General features: G+C 31.9%; 1 protein-coding gene across 4 annotated transcripts in view; it reads left to right on the top strand.

Annotated features, from left to right (window-relative positions):
- The window catches only part of ANKRD17 (ankyrin repeat domain 17), a 127,793-nt gene that overhangs the window by 330 nt on the left and 109,421 nt on the right, over positions 1-18,042 (top strand). The window lies entirely within an intron of this gene.

Here is an 18,042-nt window from a genome sequence, read left to right as displayed (position 1 = left end):
CATCTGACTTAGTAAAAAAAAAAAAAAAAACGTTGGCTGGTGGTGGTGACCTTTAGATTAACTCATTAGAAGGTGGGGTCTACAAAGCAGCTTTGAGTAGGTTTAGTGTCATATGTCTTAGAATTCATTTACATATTTAAGCCCAAAGCTCTGCTTGCTGTTAACTATTAAAAACAGCTGGTTATCTTGGTTTCTAGGGTAAAATTAAGTATATATATCAATCTGATTGCTTAATTTAGCTGGTACATTCTGGTTCTGGATTTTTCATATGACTTTGACATTATAAAATAAATTGTTAAGTTAAAAAATAAAAGACCCTAAAATTTAAGGCACTAATGCTTGAGAGCTCACAATAAAAATCTGCATTTTGAATCATGAGGATTTTAAATTAATTTTCTTTTTATTTCTGCTTGTATCCATTTTATAAGAACCTTTTTAAGTATAAATCAGTTCAAGGAAATACATGTCAAAGTGGAAGTATAATGGGCTTTGGCCTTGGATATAGTATAACTATCAAACATTTGGATTTGTAGATATAGATATTTAAAATCCATTTTTAAATCTGTGGATATATAGATTTTTTCCTCCCTCATTAAGAAAAAAAAACTGGCTAATTAAGATAAAGAGGCTCATAATGGTGAGTGATATTCCTAATATTTAGACTGTTAAGACAATTTATTAAATATTTTATTGTCTTCAGGAAGAGATTGTATTAGGAGGAGAGGGCTTGGGAAAATAAGCTGCAAAGGGAAGCTAGGCGGGGTTAGCAGGAGAAAAAAGCCTATGCGCATTATAAAGTGCTGCATGATCAATGAGCATTTTCTGGAGTCCCTCAGTGTGTGCTTGGAGCTGACATTGCAGCAAGTCTCATGGCTGTTCTGCAGAATGAAAACTGATTCCTTTGTATTATCTAGCTCCTTGCAGACACCTGCCAACATACTCTTTACACCCTCTCCTAAGAGCTTATTGTCTGAGTTGAATTCTCTGTTTAATTTCCATTCTTTCTGTATCTCTCTCTCTTTTAAACTTTGATACTGTTGGGTTTTCTTAGAGATGGAACGAATTATCTACTTAGAAATAGTGGTATGTACTTTTATCAGGGAACTTTAGTAATTAGGAGTGGTCACATGACTTAGGGGTTCAGTTTAAATAAGTCTGATTAGATTATAAAGTTCTAGTGGTATATTTTAATGTGTTTTTAAAACATTTTTTGTGTAAATTTTAAAGAACTATACAGATTACAATAAATCTATTTGATGTTTTCTTTAGCCATTTAAAGTTTAAGTATGTAACAGATTTTAGAAGACTGAGTTATTTTCTGAGAAAAACCTACTTGAGCGTAGTTTTGTGCCTTATGTACATGTTTTTCTAATGCTGTCTTAAAAATTGACTTTTCATTATTTACACTAAAATTGTTTAATGTTATGTTTCTCAGTTTGTTTCTTATATACCTGTTGCATTAAACCATACTGAGTGGTTTTCTCTTTATGTAATATTTTACTTAACGGCGTATTTGTCAATAATTGGCAGACTAAATGTGAAAAATTACCAAGTAGTAATAAAATATGCTTTTCCAAAATTATAAGTAGTCATAATGACCTAAGAAAATAGATTTGTTAACTCTCTGAAACTAAATGTACCTTTTTTTTTTTAAAGTACCTCATATTGCAAGTCAGTAGATAACATTTTACACTAGAAGCTTTCCAGGAAATTATTTTTGCTTTTTTAAAAAGAATTAACTCTTTGTATAAACGTCCAACAATGAATAATGAAGTTCATCTATATACCACAGTGAATATTTTATTATTATACTTAATATTGAGCTATTTTAACTTTGTTACCATAATTTTCATCTTTGTGACTTTTTTGAACATCTGGAATTTTATGTAGATTTCTCCTTATTTATTCTAAACATTGGATCCCTTCTTTTTTCTCTGTGTTCAAGTATAACCTGGTCCTTTGAATCACAAATTTCTTAAACGTGCTCTTATTAAATCTTAGGAAAAAGAAAACTAAAATCAGTATCAGTGAATATAGTGCTGGTTAATTCTCATAGTGCTATATAATTTACCTTTTGAGTTGTATTTATTATATAAACTCATGTGTATTTAACTTGAAGTTTCAAGTGATCTTCAAAATCTTAAGTAAAATATTGTAAGTATCTAAAACTTATAATTAATCTGGAAAAGATTGATTTCAACTTAGTATCATTATTTCCTAGCTCACCTTAATAACTTGGAAAAATAGCCAAATTTGGTGATAGAAGGGGCCTGGGGGGCCAGATATATATCCTTCTTTTTAAAAAATTATGTTATTTTTGCTGAGACATGATTATAATATTAGAATTTTGATGCTTTTCCTATAGGTTATATGTAATATAGATCTTAGAACTTAAGAAAGATCAGTAAGAAGAAATAGTCCTCTAAACTTTTGTGGCTGAATGCAGTGTATGTTCTGAGATGTTTATATATAAGTTTTTTATATGAAAAGATGAATCATATGAGAGGTCAGTTCAGAAACTTGATATACTATATATTCTGGTTTTATTATTTATAATTGAACCAGTTTTAGTAGTTGTCTATAAGAATTATCTTACAAATGAGAAAATTTGATGAATATCTTTTAATTTTAATTAAATTCAGAATGCTTTTTTTGGAGTATAGCATTTGATACATTTTTGTTTTAAAAAAACTATTTTATGAAAATAAGAATATTTACAGTGTGAATTATAACAACCCTGTCTTGTTCCTTTGTTAACCAAAGCCATGGTTTCTAGCTTAATCTGTACTTGATTTTACAAGTTGTTATATGTAAGCTAAGAGCTGCAACTTTGTTCTTCCTTAAAGGAAGATCCAATAGGTTGAGGATTTGGCTGAACCCTTTAGGGTAGAACTAAATTTAGGGTCAGATTTAAACATAGGAAGTAGATTTATTATAGAACCATTTATATTTACCCTGATATTTCTTGCATTTGTTTTTGTTTTTTAAATAAGATTGAAAGGGTCACGGGGAAGTTATTGTTTCCTTTTGATTTGTCAACATGGTGGACTAATGGTAAATAGTGTATTTTAGTTCAGATGAGAAATCCACTTTCTATTTACTATGAAAATTATTTTTAGTATTTATATAAAATCTCCATAAAGTAGACTCTGACCAGGTACTTGCTCTATATCTTTTTATTCTATAGAATATATTGCTTATAAAATGTACATTATTTATGTATTGTGTCTGCAAGTCTTCTGTGGATTTTTAAGGTTTTATACTAAGTATAACCATGGTGACATTTTTCACAAGGAAGAGTTAGAGTAACCTAATTTTAAGACATAAGTATAAGTTGATCCAGAGACAGAGAAATTTAGCTAAATAATTAAATATTTGAATTGATATAAGTAACATTTTCCATTTATTAAGAGGTTTTGGAGCGATTAGACATGTTGGGCAGATTGAATCTTAAAATTTCACTCCGGTATTTATTTAGTACCTTCACTGTGCTAGGCACTTGAAATTCAATGAGATTAGTCCAGCTAATTTTGCTTCATAAGCTAAAAGTTCAGAAGATAAAATGTCTGCCATTAAGTATTCTTGCATTCAGGACGCATTCAAGTTATTCATTCAAGTGTATTCTTGCATTCAGGACGCATTTAATACTTGTATTTGAATACTAATATTTTACTTCATTTGTTTGTTTGAATAGTTTGAAACCCATGTTTTTAGTATTCTGAAGTTTTTAGTAAGCATATATTTTCCTTTATTTAAATACATTTTACTTTATTTAAGCACCTTAAGCTTATCTTTTTTATGCTTATCTGTATAATTGTTAGGAATATTTATGAATGTTGGGCTCTTTAGAAAGTCTTCTGGATCCTGTTTTCTATTTTTGTCCGTAAAGGCTTTTCTGTTACTATTTAAATCATAATATTGTGTATATGTATGTATACATACAACACACATGTATCTGCTTGCATATACTCTACGTAGGAACACATTCATGTTCCTGCTGTATTCTGCATTTTGAATACTTTTATTTGAAAATTAAGTTTGTCTTGGAGGGAGAGGCAGAAGTTGTAACATTGCTTTCATACACCAACTTTGGAGAAATATTAGAGGATAGCTAAAAGACACACTTATATTAGTTTATAATCCCTATAAAGAAGATGTATTGTTTTAGTAGAGTATGAAGGCTCCAAACAGCTTGCAAAAACAGTGTAACTAGAAGTATGTGAATTAATCTGTTACTTATCTGAGAATAAGGGGCAGGGTTGTCCAGATGCCACTACTCTCACATTAATCCATCATAGTCCAGTGGTTAATGCATGCTGTAGTGTATGAATTAGGTAAAGTCTGTGTCATGTATTATCTGCGTATACATACAAAACCATTGACACTTTCCTGGTTCTGCATTGTTAGGGGTCCTTGCTCCAACACTTGACGAAAGAACTCTTTCTGATATGAAATGAATTGATCACTACAAGGTTAGCATTAAAGTTCTGCTTAACCATTGGTGTTTGGTTTAGTGTATAGTTTGCAGATTTGCAGACAGAGGCCTTTCAGGAGGTGTTTGTAAACATTTAATATCTGTGTGATAACTTCGGGTTTAATGAGTGTTTAGGTCAACATTGGTCATTAATAATTTGGTCTTGGATTGATTCAGGCTACCAACTAAGTGGTAAAATATGGATATACGTTGTGCATTGGATGCCCACATAGTTTTATGGTAGCAGTAGTAATTGAGCACATTAGTTACCATTTATTGAAAATTTATTATACAGAGGGACTGTGTCAAGTACTTCACAAGCATTGTTTTATATAGTCTTCTAAATGACTCTCTGAAGAGGTAGGTATCTATTTCCTAGAATGATTATAAGGAATAAATGAGATAATGCCTATAGACATTCAGCGCAGTACTTAGCACACAGTTAATTCTTAACTGTTAGCTATTTTTTAAAGTGATGATAACCCTCATATATTATTTTATGTTAATATCATCCTCCCATTTGACAGATCAAGGAAACTTTAGATTCAGAGATGATTATCCTCATAGCTCTCAAATTTTTTGATCTTAGGGCTCTTTTACATTCTTAAAAATTATTGGGTACTCATTAGGATTTTTGTTTATGAGCTTTGCATTTATCAATAGTTTGGAAATTAAAATTCAGAAAATTAAAAAACATGTATTCATTAAAAAAATAATTAATGTAACTCATTACATGTTAACATTCTTTTATAAAAAATAACTTTTCCAAAAGAAAAAAAAGTTATGAGAAGAGTGGCATTGTTTTATATTTTTTCAACTATTTTTGAAATCTGTCTTGATAGAAGATAACTAGGTTCACATCTGCTTTTATATTCAGTCTGTTGTACTATATTAATTTGTAAGAAATCTAAGAAGAAAAATCTGATCTTACACTTATATGAGGGTAAAAAAAGAAAGAATATTTTAATAACCCTTTCAGGTAATTATGGATATTCTTTGATACCACTCTTAAAACCATACAAACATTATCAGGGAATTATTTCAACTTTGTTAGATTAAAATCCACTGGTTTAGTGCTCATTTGAATGGATCTTGAACTCATGCATGAGTTTATAACATCATATATTGGTCATTTGGAAAATGATTTCTAACATGGACTATCAAATATTGCTACATTTTGTTCTGTAGTATTAAAAAACACATTTGTTCATATCACCGTTTACCTAATAAAAGTCAAAAACTAGGAAGCTATCACAATTCAGTGACTGATAACAAGTTTTCCAAAATTCTAATTTTTGCTTGAAGGCTTGAATTTATTTCTGATGACAAAGAAAATGAGTTATTTTTCTTGAAATGACATGCTCACTTTATTCATTTTGAGAAGATCTCTGCCAAATGAGTATCTGTTTCCAGTAGAAATGGTATTCCACGAAGAAAAGCTACTGGTTTAGGTCACATTTATACAAGTGTTTGTCTTGAGGTAACTACCACACTTAAGTATGTAGCAGAAGTGTTTCCATTTGTCCCACAGAATACTAAAAAGTCATATACTCAAGATTGGAAATTTAAAAATTAGTACTTTTTTACTCTTTCATAATGGAAACAGGTTTTCTCCTCTGCCCCCCTTTTTAAAATTAAAAGTGCATGGCAGAAAAGCATATGATGATTGGTACCATGGCCTTGATTTGTGTTGAGGAGCCATCAGTTTTATCCACCATTACTTTTATATCATCAGTACAAATGTCAACACAGTGAAACAGGCAGATATCATCTTAGTTATTATAAGAATAGTTTTGACCTCACAGATTCTCTGGAAAAGTTGGGGATCCCCATTGATGCTGTGGACCACACTTGAATAATGACTGGTTTACAGTATATTGCCCAAGTTCACAATCAGTAAAAGCATAAAAGTAAGATTTAGATTTAAGTCTATTTGATTGAAATGTTTTCTTTTACCGTTTTATCAAATGTAATTCATCACATAGTCCCCAAGTTCTTTAATCGTTTTTGAAACTCTCTTTAGGACTTCTCCATCCTTCAACTACAATATAGCCGGTTTAAGAAGTGGGAAAATACTGAGGAACCTGGGTGGCTCAGTTGGTTAAGCATCTGATTTAAGCTCGGGTCATAATCTCACAGTGGGTTTGAGCCTCATGTTGGGCTCTGTGCTGACAGCTCAGAGCCTGGAGCCTGCTTCAGATTTATCTCCCTCTCTCTCTGCCTCTCCCAGCCTCATGCTCTGTCTCTCCCCATCTCTCGAAAATAAATAAATGTTGAAAAAAAATTTTTAAAAAGAATTGGAAAAAATGTTGTAAATTTAAATAATTGCTTAAAATTTTAAGTCCTAGGTTAATCATTCAGAAGATATGAAAAAGCAGTTTGAGGACTCCTAAGTGAAGAAGAGAGTGAAAGGAGAAGCTAGACAGAAGTAGAAAATGGTTCTATTTATAAAATGACATTAAGTAGTAACACTTTTGATTTTGATAGACAATTATTAAAAACAAATGGATTTGTAAATTCTGTCAAATGTCTTATGTTATAATGCTACTGAATGATTAAAGGAATTCATAAATTTGAATACTCATTTTAGCAAGTAAAATAAATATATGAAGTAGTCAAATTTTAGTATTTTTAATTTTAAAGGCTATTGGCCTCTTTTCTATGTCCTGTGATAGATGCCAGCTGATTTTCATCAGTCAAGAGAAGTTTTTTCTATGGAACTAGCTCTTTTTTATATTGTCTTTGAAAATGAAAAATAAGATTCACATCAGATATATGTTGATTATCCAAAGACTAAGCTGTTAGTTTCAAATTCCTTTGTGTATTATTTAAAATCTAATTTGTACCTTTTTAAACTTATATAAACATGTATATTTATGTATGCCCTATGTTTTTTTGCCAGTTTAATTTTGATATTGGCATTGAAATCATGTGTTCCCGTAGGAAATGAGGAATTCAGTAACCTATGTACATCTCTTGTCTTTTCCACTTCTCAAATGCTAGTAACTCTTCTCTCCACTTACAAATTCTGATGAAAGTTTGTTGAGATGAGGAAAAGTGTTGAACCAGTGTTCAACAGCTTGTTGGTTTTCTTGCTATCTTAATTTTTTGTTTAGTTTCGGGCCTTTTATCATTTAACCTTTTTCTCTGAGTTTAGGAGTCTGATATCTTTTTTCTCTTATGAATTGTCTACATTCTGATCCTTGTGTTTGGTTATTTTGGTCAGCCTGACTCCCTCATTTCACTCAGATATCCTCATTTGTTGACCTTCTCATTCATCTAGCTAGTGTTTATCCTTAGCTAGTTCTATCCTTGAATTTGTCCTTATGCCACTTCCCCAGTCCTTGTCACATGTTCTGCATTTTTAATTTATGCCCTGTCATCATAACAAAGACCAATACATATTTGTGTGAACTGTTGAAGCAAATTTGAGAAATACAGTTTCTAAATTCTTACATTTTATAAGGATATATATTTTCATAAGGAAATACTGGTTAAGATTTTCCAGAAACATGCTGGTGTTTAAGTGTTCACACATATTGGAAAGTTTTCCTTCTTAATATTGTGTCATGTTTGTGTAATAATTTGTTACCTTCTCAAAATATCTTTCTCAGTTTCTCTTTCCTGTTTTTAGTTTTCTCTGTGAAATAAAATAAATGGAGAGGAAAGAAAGTTGCCCTCTCATAAAACTATATCTATTTAAAGAACCAAAGTATTAAGATTAAGCCCCACTTATTTCACTTAAAAAAATCTTGGCAGGTGAATCATTATTTTATAAATATATGAATTACAAAGATTTATCTCTTATAAAGTAAGTGAGAGTGCTGGGTTATGTTGACATTGGTTTTTAAGTATTTTTAGATTATGTTTAATGGGCTTTTATATTGTCGTATTACAGTGGTACATGATTTTCTGTGAATAGTTTTACTCTTCTTGGTATCTTTAGTGACTTAGCATTATATATTGAACACAGTAAATGCTTATTTTTCATTTTAATTTGAGGTATTCTTGGATAGTGGAGGAGCCACGTATCTTTTTCCCTTGAAGTTCTTTGAACTCTTAGCTTTGCTTTGGTTTATACTGTATGTACATGGAATGAGGAAGAAGAAAAAGTCATTCATATAGGTTATATTTTATGGTTTTTAATCTTTGTATGCTTTTTGAAATAAATAGTTTTTATTCTTCATTTTCTTAATCTCTAAAGTTAAGTTGTATATATATTTTCTCTATGAACCCTTCTAGACGTTAAAGTCTATAACTAGTCCTCTAAAGGTATTTCCAAACAGAAAGTTTGACATAATGGTGCCATGTATTTCAAAAGCTTTATAACCCATTTTACTGCTTTATTTCACATTAAAGAATCAAATCCAAAGTCAGTTTTGCACCTAACCTATTATTTGACTTTCTCTAACCATCCATCTTATCTTTACCATATTCTGAACTGCTTCCCTTTACATCGTATCCTAGTATTCTGTTACTGCTCACATTGTCTACCAGCTACCCTCTTCACTATCTATTCATTCTTCAAAGTCCTTCTCCTTCCCTAGGTTTTTCTCAGCTTAGTCTCCCTTTCAAGTCCGACCCTTTCTTGCTCTTAAAACGTTTCATGAGACTGTACCTTTAAAATGTTACATGGTCTCTATTATGTCCTTGATTAAATGGAAATTCTCTAATATGGCTACGCTGGCATTCTTTAAATTTTTAAAAATTACTCATGTATTTATGTATAAGATATTTCACCTGGAAGAAGAATTTGAAGAATTGAATATATACTCTAAAAGTACAAAAGGCAAAATTAAGACCAGAGATAAAAGTAGGATACAGCAGTGCATAAACAGTATGTGATTACTAAACTTAGATTAACTAGCAGCCAAAGCCACGTTGGAAACTTGATGCGTTTTGAGGTTTGCATTGTCTGTAAGTTTCACAGGCATACATTTTGTGCCGTTTAGGTCTCAGAAATAATTTGTTTGGGCCCCCATAAGGGAGGTACTACATGTTATAGTAAATGATGTCTTCAGCGTTCCAGAAATAAGCTTCATATTGTTTTATAGAATGTAATCTAGTAATTATGATAAAATACAATCTGGTTAAAGAAAAAAATGTGGTCTGAGTACTCAATTTTCTGATGGTCTGGTTTGATCCAGGGATAAAATTTAGAACATCCAGAGCAGAGACTGAAGACTGGTGGGTTCTTGGCCATATCAGACTTTGAAATGTGTTTTGGATAGCTGACAAAATGTTGGCCTGAACTGTGGCCATTAATTTACATTTTTTAAAAATTTTCTTAGCACTGTTCTGTTTTGTTTTTGTTTTGATTCCCATATCTGATTGAGGTGTCCACTTCCATTATTAATTTGCTAAGAATTTTTATCATCAAAAGGTATTGTCAGGTTCTTTTGAGGTGATCTTATTATTTTCCTCCATTATTCTGTTATTATGTGAATCATATAAATTAACTTTGGGATTTTAAGCCAGCTTTATATTCTTGGGATAAATTCCATTTTGGTCATGGTACATGATGCCTCTTTTTGGATATAGCCAGTTTTGATTTACTTTTATATTGTTGAGGATTATTGTTCTTTTCAAGGCAATAGTTTAGTTTCCTTTTTATATAAAACCTTTGACCATTTTTTTGTATCAGAAAGATGTTAGCCTCATAAAGTGATTGGGAGTGTATCTTTTCTAAAGTGAATGTTTTCTAAAAGCTTGTGTATAGTTGAGTGTTTGATTGAATTCACAAGTAAAGTCATCCACAACTAGTATTTTTTGTGTGGGAAAATAGTTAATTAAAAATTCACTTTCTTCGCTAGAGGGCTATTTAGCTTTTCTTTCTACAAGTTTTGATAATTTGTAAGTCTTTAAGCAATCTGTTTCAATCTAAGTTGTTGAATTATAATAGTCTTGTACTTTTTAAATTATGGTAGGAGTTATAATAGTGTTCCCTCTTTCAATCCTGATTCTGGCATTTTAGATTTTCTCTCTTTTTTTTCTTAGATAGTCTAATATGAAATTTGTCAATTTCATTTTTGATAAACTAAGTTTTTCATTTTATGTCATCAGTTTTTCTGTTCACTTTCTATTTCATTAATTTCTACTCTTACATTTCCTCCTTTATACTTTCTTTATATTTAATGTGTTCTTCTTACTCTGGTCACTTTAAGTTGAAGCCTAAATCATTGTTTATAATTTTTATTCTTTTCAACTGTGAATATTAAAAGCTATAAATGTTTTTTATACACTGCTTTAGTTATATATATGTATATATTACAAATTTTGATGTGTTATATTTTGATTATTATTTGGTTCTAAATGTTAACTAATTTCCCTTGTGATTTCCTCTGACTCATTCTGCTTTTCTTATCTGGGGTTTTATGAAACAATTAAGCTCCGATTTTTAAGACATCTGTCTTTCCTGTACATGTAGAATAGTATTGATTATATATCATCCTTGAGAGAATTGAGAAAATAGTCACTCAAATTATTTTTGGTCATTTGTGGTTCAGATGAGGAATTCTTTTTGAGAAAGATTCTGTGAGTTATTAAAAAATGGTGTATTTCATTCTCCTATGTTGGGATGCTACAGGTTTCCAACTTAATTATGTGTGGTCAGAGAATATACTTTAGTCTGCTCTCATTTTTTTTTAAAGTTTATTTACTTATTTTGAAAGAGAGAGAGACAGAGAAGCAGAGAGAGAAAGAATCCTAAGCAGGCTCTTATTGTCAGTGCAGAGCCTGACATGAGGCTTCGTCTCATGAACCAGGAGATCATGACCTGAGCTGAAAATCAAGAGTCTGATGCTTAAGCAACTGAGCTACCCAGGTGACCCCACTTTGTTTTTAAAAAAGTATTGCATCATCATCTGGATGATAAAATGTTTAAAAATGTTTAAAAACATTTAAAAATGTTTCATTGTCCAAAATGTGGTCCATTTGGTAAATGTTCCACACATACTTAAAAAAGAGTATGTTTTCTGCAGTTGTTGGATGAATATTCCATAAATGTCAATTAGATTATATTAGTTAATGATGTTCAAGTCTCTTATATCGATATCTTACTGAGATTCTATTTGTTTTATCAATTACTGAGAAGCGAGTTTTGAAATCTTTATAATCATGGAGTAACTCATTTTTTCTTTCTGATCCATCAGTTTTTGCTTTATGTATTTTGGAGCTCTGTTATGAGATATATAAACATTTAGGATTATTAATTTTTTGCTAAATTGATCCTCTTATGTAATTAAATGTCCCTCTTTATCTTTGTTAGTATTCCTGGTTTTATCTGTATTCTACTTTGTTTGATACTAATAATAGTTTTACCAGCTTTTGAAACAATGATTTTTTTTTTTTAATATTTTTATTTATTTCTAGGAGAGAGAGACAGCGTGAGCAGGGGAGAGTCAGAGAGAGAGGGAGTCACAGACTGAAACAGGCTCCAGGCTCTGAGCTGGCAGTCAGCACAGAGCCCGACGCGGGGCTCGAACCCACGAACCGCGAGATCATGACCTAAGCGAAAGTCGGCCGCTTAACCGACTAAGCCACCCAGGCGCCCCAAAAACAATGATTTTTTAAAATATTTATTTATTTTGAGAGAGAGCATGTATGCATGAGTGGAGGTGGGGGAGGAGAGGGGGGAGAGAGACAGAGAGAGAGACAGAGAGAGAGAGAATTCCAAGCAGGATTTGCCCTGGCAGCACAGAGACTGATGCAAGCCTTGATACCATGAATCGTGAGATCATGACTGGATCTGAAATCGAGTCAGATACTTAACTGACTGAGCCACTCAGGTATTCCACAGCTGATGTTTCCATAGTGTATTTTTCTCCATGCTTTTAACCTTTCTCTGTTTTTATGTTTGAAGTCTGTTTTTATAGACAGCATATAGTTAGCTCTTGCCTTTTTAACCAGATTGCCAATCTCTGCCTTTTAATTGGTGTATTTAGTTGATTTTTACTTAATGTAATTATCAGTACTTTATGTTTGAAACTACCATCTTGCTAATTGTTTTGTTTGTCGCATTTGTTGTTTTGCTCCTTTTTTCCTTTGTTCATGTTTCTGATTATTTTAAGTATTTTATCACCTCTCTTGCCTTATTACCTCTTTTTATTATTTTATTGAGTGATTGTGTTTGTAATATACATGTTTTAATTATAGCTACCGTCATATGATAGTATACCACTTCACATACAATGTTAGGAACCTTACAGCAGTTTATTTCTCCTTTTATGTCTCTTGTGGGATTTCTGTCATATATTTTATTTTTGTATACATTGTGAATCTCCAGAATAGATTATTATTACTTAAAACTATTTTTTTAATTAAGGAAGACACCTATTTTTATGTCATTTCTGTGGTTCTTTATTACTTTGTATAAATCCATTTTCATCAGGTATCTACTTGAATAATTTCCATTCACCTGAATGATTTCCTGTAACTTTTTTTTTCTTAAAATTTTTTAAATGTTTTCATTTATTTTGGAGAGAGAGAGAGAGAGAGAGAGAGAGAGAGACAGCATGAGCAGGAAAGGGGCAGAGAGAGAGGGAGACACAGAATCCAAAACAGGCTCCAGGCTCGGAGCTAGCTGTCAGCACACAGCCCGACGCGGGGCTCGAACCCATGAACCATGAGGTCATGACCTGAGCCGAAGTTGGACGCTTAACCAATTGAGCCACCCAGGAGCCCCTCTTGTAACTTTTTTTTATAGTATAGGTATGCTGGCAACAGCTTCTCTTAGATTTTGTCTGCAAATGTCTATTTTCTCTATGTTTGAAGTACATTTTCACTGCATATAGTATTCTTAATTGAACGACTTTTTTTCTTTAACACTTTAAAAGTATTTTTATTTTGTCTTCTGGCTTCCATTCTTTTTTCTTTTTTGTACATGAAAGAGTATCGAAAACCTGGTCACTGACAGGAAGCTCTTGGCTCACAACTGGAGTATGTTTTTTCATTTTTTTCTTTTTAGGGGGAGCCTCCAATTTTATTTTCCCTCCAACATTCCATCCTAAGATAGGTAGATCTTTTGGCTTCTATTATTTCTGATAAGTCAGCAGTCACTCTTATCTTTCTTCCTTTATACATAATGTTTTCTCTGGCTGTTTAAAAATTTTTTGTCTTTATTACTGATTTTCAGTGTTTTTTTTTTTTAATGTTTGTTTATTTTTGAGAGAGAGGAAGGGGAAGAAAGAGAGAGGGACAGAAGATCCAAAGACGGCTTTGTGCTGACAGCAGAGGATTTGATGTGGGGCTTAAACTCACGAACTGAGATCATGACCTGAGCTGAAGTTTGATGCTTAATCGACTGAACCACCCTGACACCCCTGATTTTCAGTAGTTTTACTGTGACATGACTTGGTTCAGTTTTCTTTGCATTTATCCTTCTTGAAATTTGTTGAGGTTATTAGATTTGTGAACTGATGTTTTTGTGTTTAAACTTTGAGAATTTCTTGACATTATTCACATATTTTTTCTACTTTCTTTTCCTTGGATTGCAATTACAATACTGTATTCTGTCTCTTTTTTTTTTTTTAATAAATGTTTATTCATTTTTGAGAAAATGAGCATGAGTGGGACAGGGACAGAGAGAATGGGGAACTTGGATCTAAAGTGGGCTCTGCATTGATATCAGTGAGCCCAGTGTGGGGCTTGAACTCACGAACCATGAAATCATGACCGGAGCTAAAGTCAGATGCTTAACTGACTAAGCCACTCCGGTGCCCCTATATTGTATTCTCTTAAAGGTAACGTTACCTCTGTGTATTTTTTCAGCCTTATTTCTCTTCATGCTTGAGTATGGATAATTTCTATTGCTTTATCTCAGGTTCACTGATCCTTTTTTCTGCATTGTCATCCATTGAAATTTAATTATAAACACTGTATTTTTCAGCTATGGAAATTCTATTTGATCCCTTATTTTTATAAATTTCATGTTCACATTTTTCTTTGAATTGTTGATCACTTATAAAAGAGGTTAGAAGTCCTTATCTGCTAATACCATACCTGTCATTTATTTATGTGTTTCTTCCCTAGTTATGAGGCTTATTTTTCTTGCTTCTTTGTAGTTTGAGTATTTTTTATTTGATTCTGGACAATTTGATACTACATTGTTGAATGTCTGAATGTTATTGTCCTTCTTGAAAGAGTATTGAATTTATTTTGAATTAGCAGTTAGGTTACTTGTGGATCAACTTTATTCCTTTTTTTTTTAAATAGTTTACTATGTTGGTTTCCATACAACACCCAGTGCTTTTCCTCATCAACTTTATTCTTTTTATGTTTACCACCCCTGTCTGTCTTTTTAAAAGGTTTTAAATTTTTTTTTCATTTATTTTCATTAAGTTTCTGTTTTTAATTTCAGTACAGTTAAAACACAGCATTATATGATTTTTAGGTATATGATATAGTGATTTAGTAATCCTGTACATGACTAAGGTGCTCCTTATAATAAGTGTACTCTTAATCCACATCACCTATTTCACCCTTCCTCCCGACCACCTCTCTTCTGGTAACCATCAGTTTATTCTCTGTATAGTTAAGAGTCTGTTTCTTGTTTTCTCTCTCTGTCTTTCTCTCTCTCTTTTTTCTTAGTTTTATTTCTTAAATTCTTCATATGAGTGAAATCATACTGTATTGTCTTTCTCTCAACTTTATTCTTTTGAGATTTTGAAGCATTGTTATGGCATCTTTCTAGTAAACTGTACTCTAGAGTAGTCCTATTTTTGTATGTGGCCTTTCTGGATTCTCTACCAAATATCTCATGTTTTCAGTGAAATCCCTGATATGGATGTATCCTAGTCCCGTAGGAGCTCTTACAGTTGTTTCACTTACAGCTCCCTAGTAGTTATTTTCTCAGTTCTTCTCTCCAGGTTTTTTGTCTCACACATACTAGCTTTTCTTCTCTATTATTTGTCTCCTGAGCTAAGTAGGACTTTAGCATTTCTTTGTTTTCCTCAAATAGTGCTGGATATGACAAAAAGATGAGAAGGTAGTAGAGTTCCCTTCTTTGTTTCTTTTTAGTTATACCCCTTTTGTCTGTTGTCCATTGTTTGAAAAGAGATGGGAAGCTTAGGTACCAGTTAGCTTGTTATGACGGTAAACTCTGTAGTCATTGTATTTAAACTGTGGGGTTGTGGAATTAATTATGTGAAATAGACTGAGTAAGCTGTGGCAAATTTGCAATGGAATAGCTTTCATTCCTAACACAGTGCCACATCTTACAGTCTTTCTAGCCCTCATCTATTTAGTTGTAATGTCATTTACTTAATAAATGTAAGCAATATGTACTCAGTAGATACAGTGTCATTGCAGTTGCAGATGCTCCAGCAACAGATGACTGCCAGTGTACCATGTTTGTAGAGCGCATCTAATATGCTTATGTTTCATATTTCATGGTACATTTTAAGAAGGCCTAAACATTTTTAGTTAAAAATTCCCAAAATTGCTCTATGACTATGTTTAGAAAAATGAATACATTTTGAAGCAGTTTAAAATAAATTGTTTCAGGTTATTACTAATGGCAAACATTCTATTGTTAGCTCTTTAGGAATGGGATGGAAGACTTCACTAATTATAATGAAAGCTCATAGACAGCTTAGAAATTATAGAATGGTTCAAAGAGAGATAAATGAACAGTCTTATATTCTGATATATTTGCTTTTAGTCCATTTAAAAAGAATTTTTTTTAACATTCATTTTTTGAGAGAGAGAGACAGTGAGAGTTAGGGAGGGGCAGAGAGAGGGAGAAGGAGACACAGAATCCGAAACCGACTCCAGTCTCTGAGCTGTCAGCACAAAGCCCAGTGTGGGTCTCAAACTCACAAATCGTGAAATCATGACCTGAGCCGAAGTTGATGCCTTAACAGACTGAGCCACCCAGGTGCCCCTCTTTTAGTCCATTCTTTATGCAAATACAGATATGCATTTTTGACAAATTGGGATCATATTGTTTAAAATATTATATATCTTGATTTTCCCCCCTCACACATTATTTATATTTTTCTGTGTCCTTTCAATTTGTGCTGGAAGTATCAATTTAGAAAATATGTTAAATTTATTTTTATGGCTTTTTGTTATCATAAATAATACTACAGTGAGTATTTTTCTCTTTTCTTCTGGATTTCAGAAAACTTCTGGTAGATTTCTAAATCAAGGGATATGGACTTTGAAACCTTTCTCTTAATTACATTAATGCATATGCATTGTAAAAGATTTTTGAAGTATTAAACAGAAACCCAAATATTTTATTATTTGTATTCACCTGTATGTTCACATCTGAATTATTTTTACTAGATTTGAAAATCTTATGTCTTGACCTTTTTCCTATTTAATTTTTTTTCTTTTTGAAAATAATCCTTTCAGTGATTACTTAACATTCTGGCCTGAGAGTATAATTTACTGTGTGAGTGAGTGTGTGTGTGCATGCACGCATTTTTTTTTTTTTTTTCCTGAGAAAGAATGAGTGGGGGAGAGCGACGGAGAGAGAGAGAGAATTGAGAGAGGGATAATCCCAAGCAGGCTCAGTGCTCAGCATGAAATCCGACATGGGGCTTGATCTGACAACCCTGCGATCATGACCTGAGCTGAAATCAAAGAGTACGACAATAAACCTACTGAGCCACCTGGGTGCCCCTTATGGTGTGTTTATATTGTTGGATATCTGGATTATTTCCAGTTTTTCAAATGGAAAAAAGTTTTCAAAATATCCTATAGCCATTTTGCTAATGGAAATGTGGCTTTAGTTTTTGAGATAATCTTTATGTATTGATGTGAATCTTAGTCAAATCTGATAGAAAATTTTTTTGAGTTTGTTAATTTATATTTTTTGTTAAAGATATTTTTTGCAAAACTTTTATATATGTGTTTTTTGTGACTAATTTCTCTTATACTTAGAAAAATCTTCCTTTTGTAGATTAGATAATAGGCATATATATTGTCTTGCTAGAATTAATTTTGAATTAAAATATATGATGTGATAAGAATCTTAACTTTTTCCCCTAGGACCAATTTAAATAGATGATTCTTTACTGAGAATTATATACCTTTTGTATTCCAGGATATTTTTTACAGAATAAATTTGTTTTCTTTAACTAGGATTGACTAAATTTTGTGAATAATCCTTGAGTAAAAACAGACCTTGACATCCAACAAACATTGGTCCCCAAAAGGTATACATTTGGCATTGAATTGTACTCCTAATATAGTCTGTCCCTTGATGGAAAGGAGAATGATCATAGTGGTAGTTGAGATAGGGATATCTGAAATTTAGAGATTGATGCCTGATTGTAAGAGTACAGGAATCTAGTTTCTTTATCAGTACCTAGCATAGTGCTGAGTGCAGTGTAGGTATTTTGAAGAGTTTGTGCAATACCTGAGAGAAAGCATAAGAAAGAAAGGTTCTGATGTCTTTTATGTAACTTATAAAATGTTTGGCTATTTTTGAATAGAAACAAAAGATAATGCCAGGCAGAACGATTAAATGACTCTCAATTAAGAGAAATTATTTTTATTTTCATATAATAAAATTATTTTTATGATGTAGCCATTAATTCTTATCTACTAAGCAGTAGTTT

This window comes from Crocuta crocuta, unplaced genomic scaffold (assembly GCF_008692635.1).
Source record: "Crocuta crocuta isolate KB4526 unplaced genomic scaffold, BGI_CrCroc_1.0 scaffold1, whole genome shotgun sequence".
NCBI classification, from domain to species: Eukaryota; Metazoa; Chordata; class Mammalia; order Carnivora; family Hyaenidae; genus Crocuta; species Crocuta crocuta.
The sequence above is the reverse complement of the archived record's forward strand: the minus strand, read 5'-3'. Positions and strand labels throughout refer to the sequence as shown.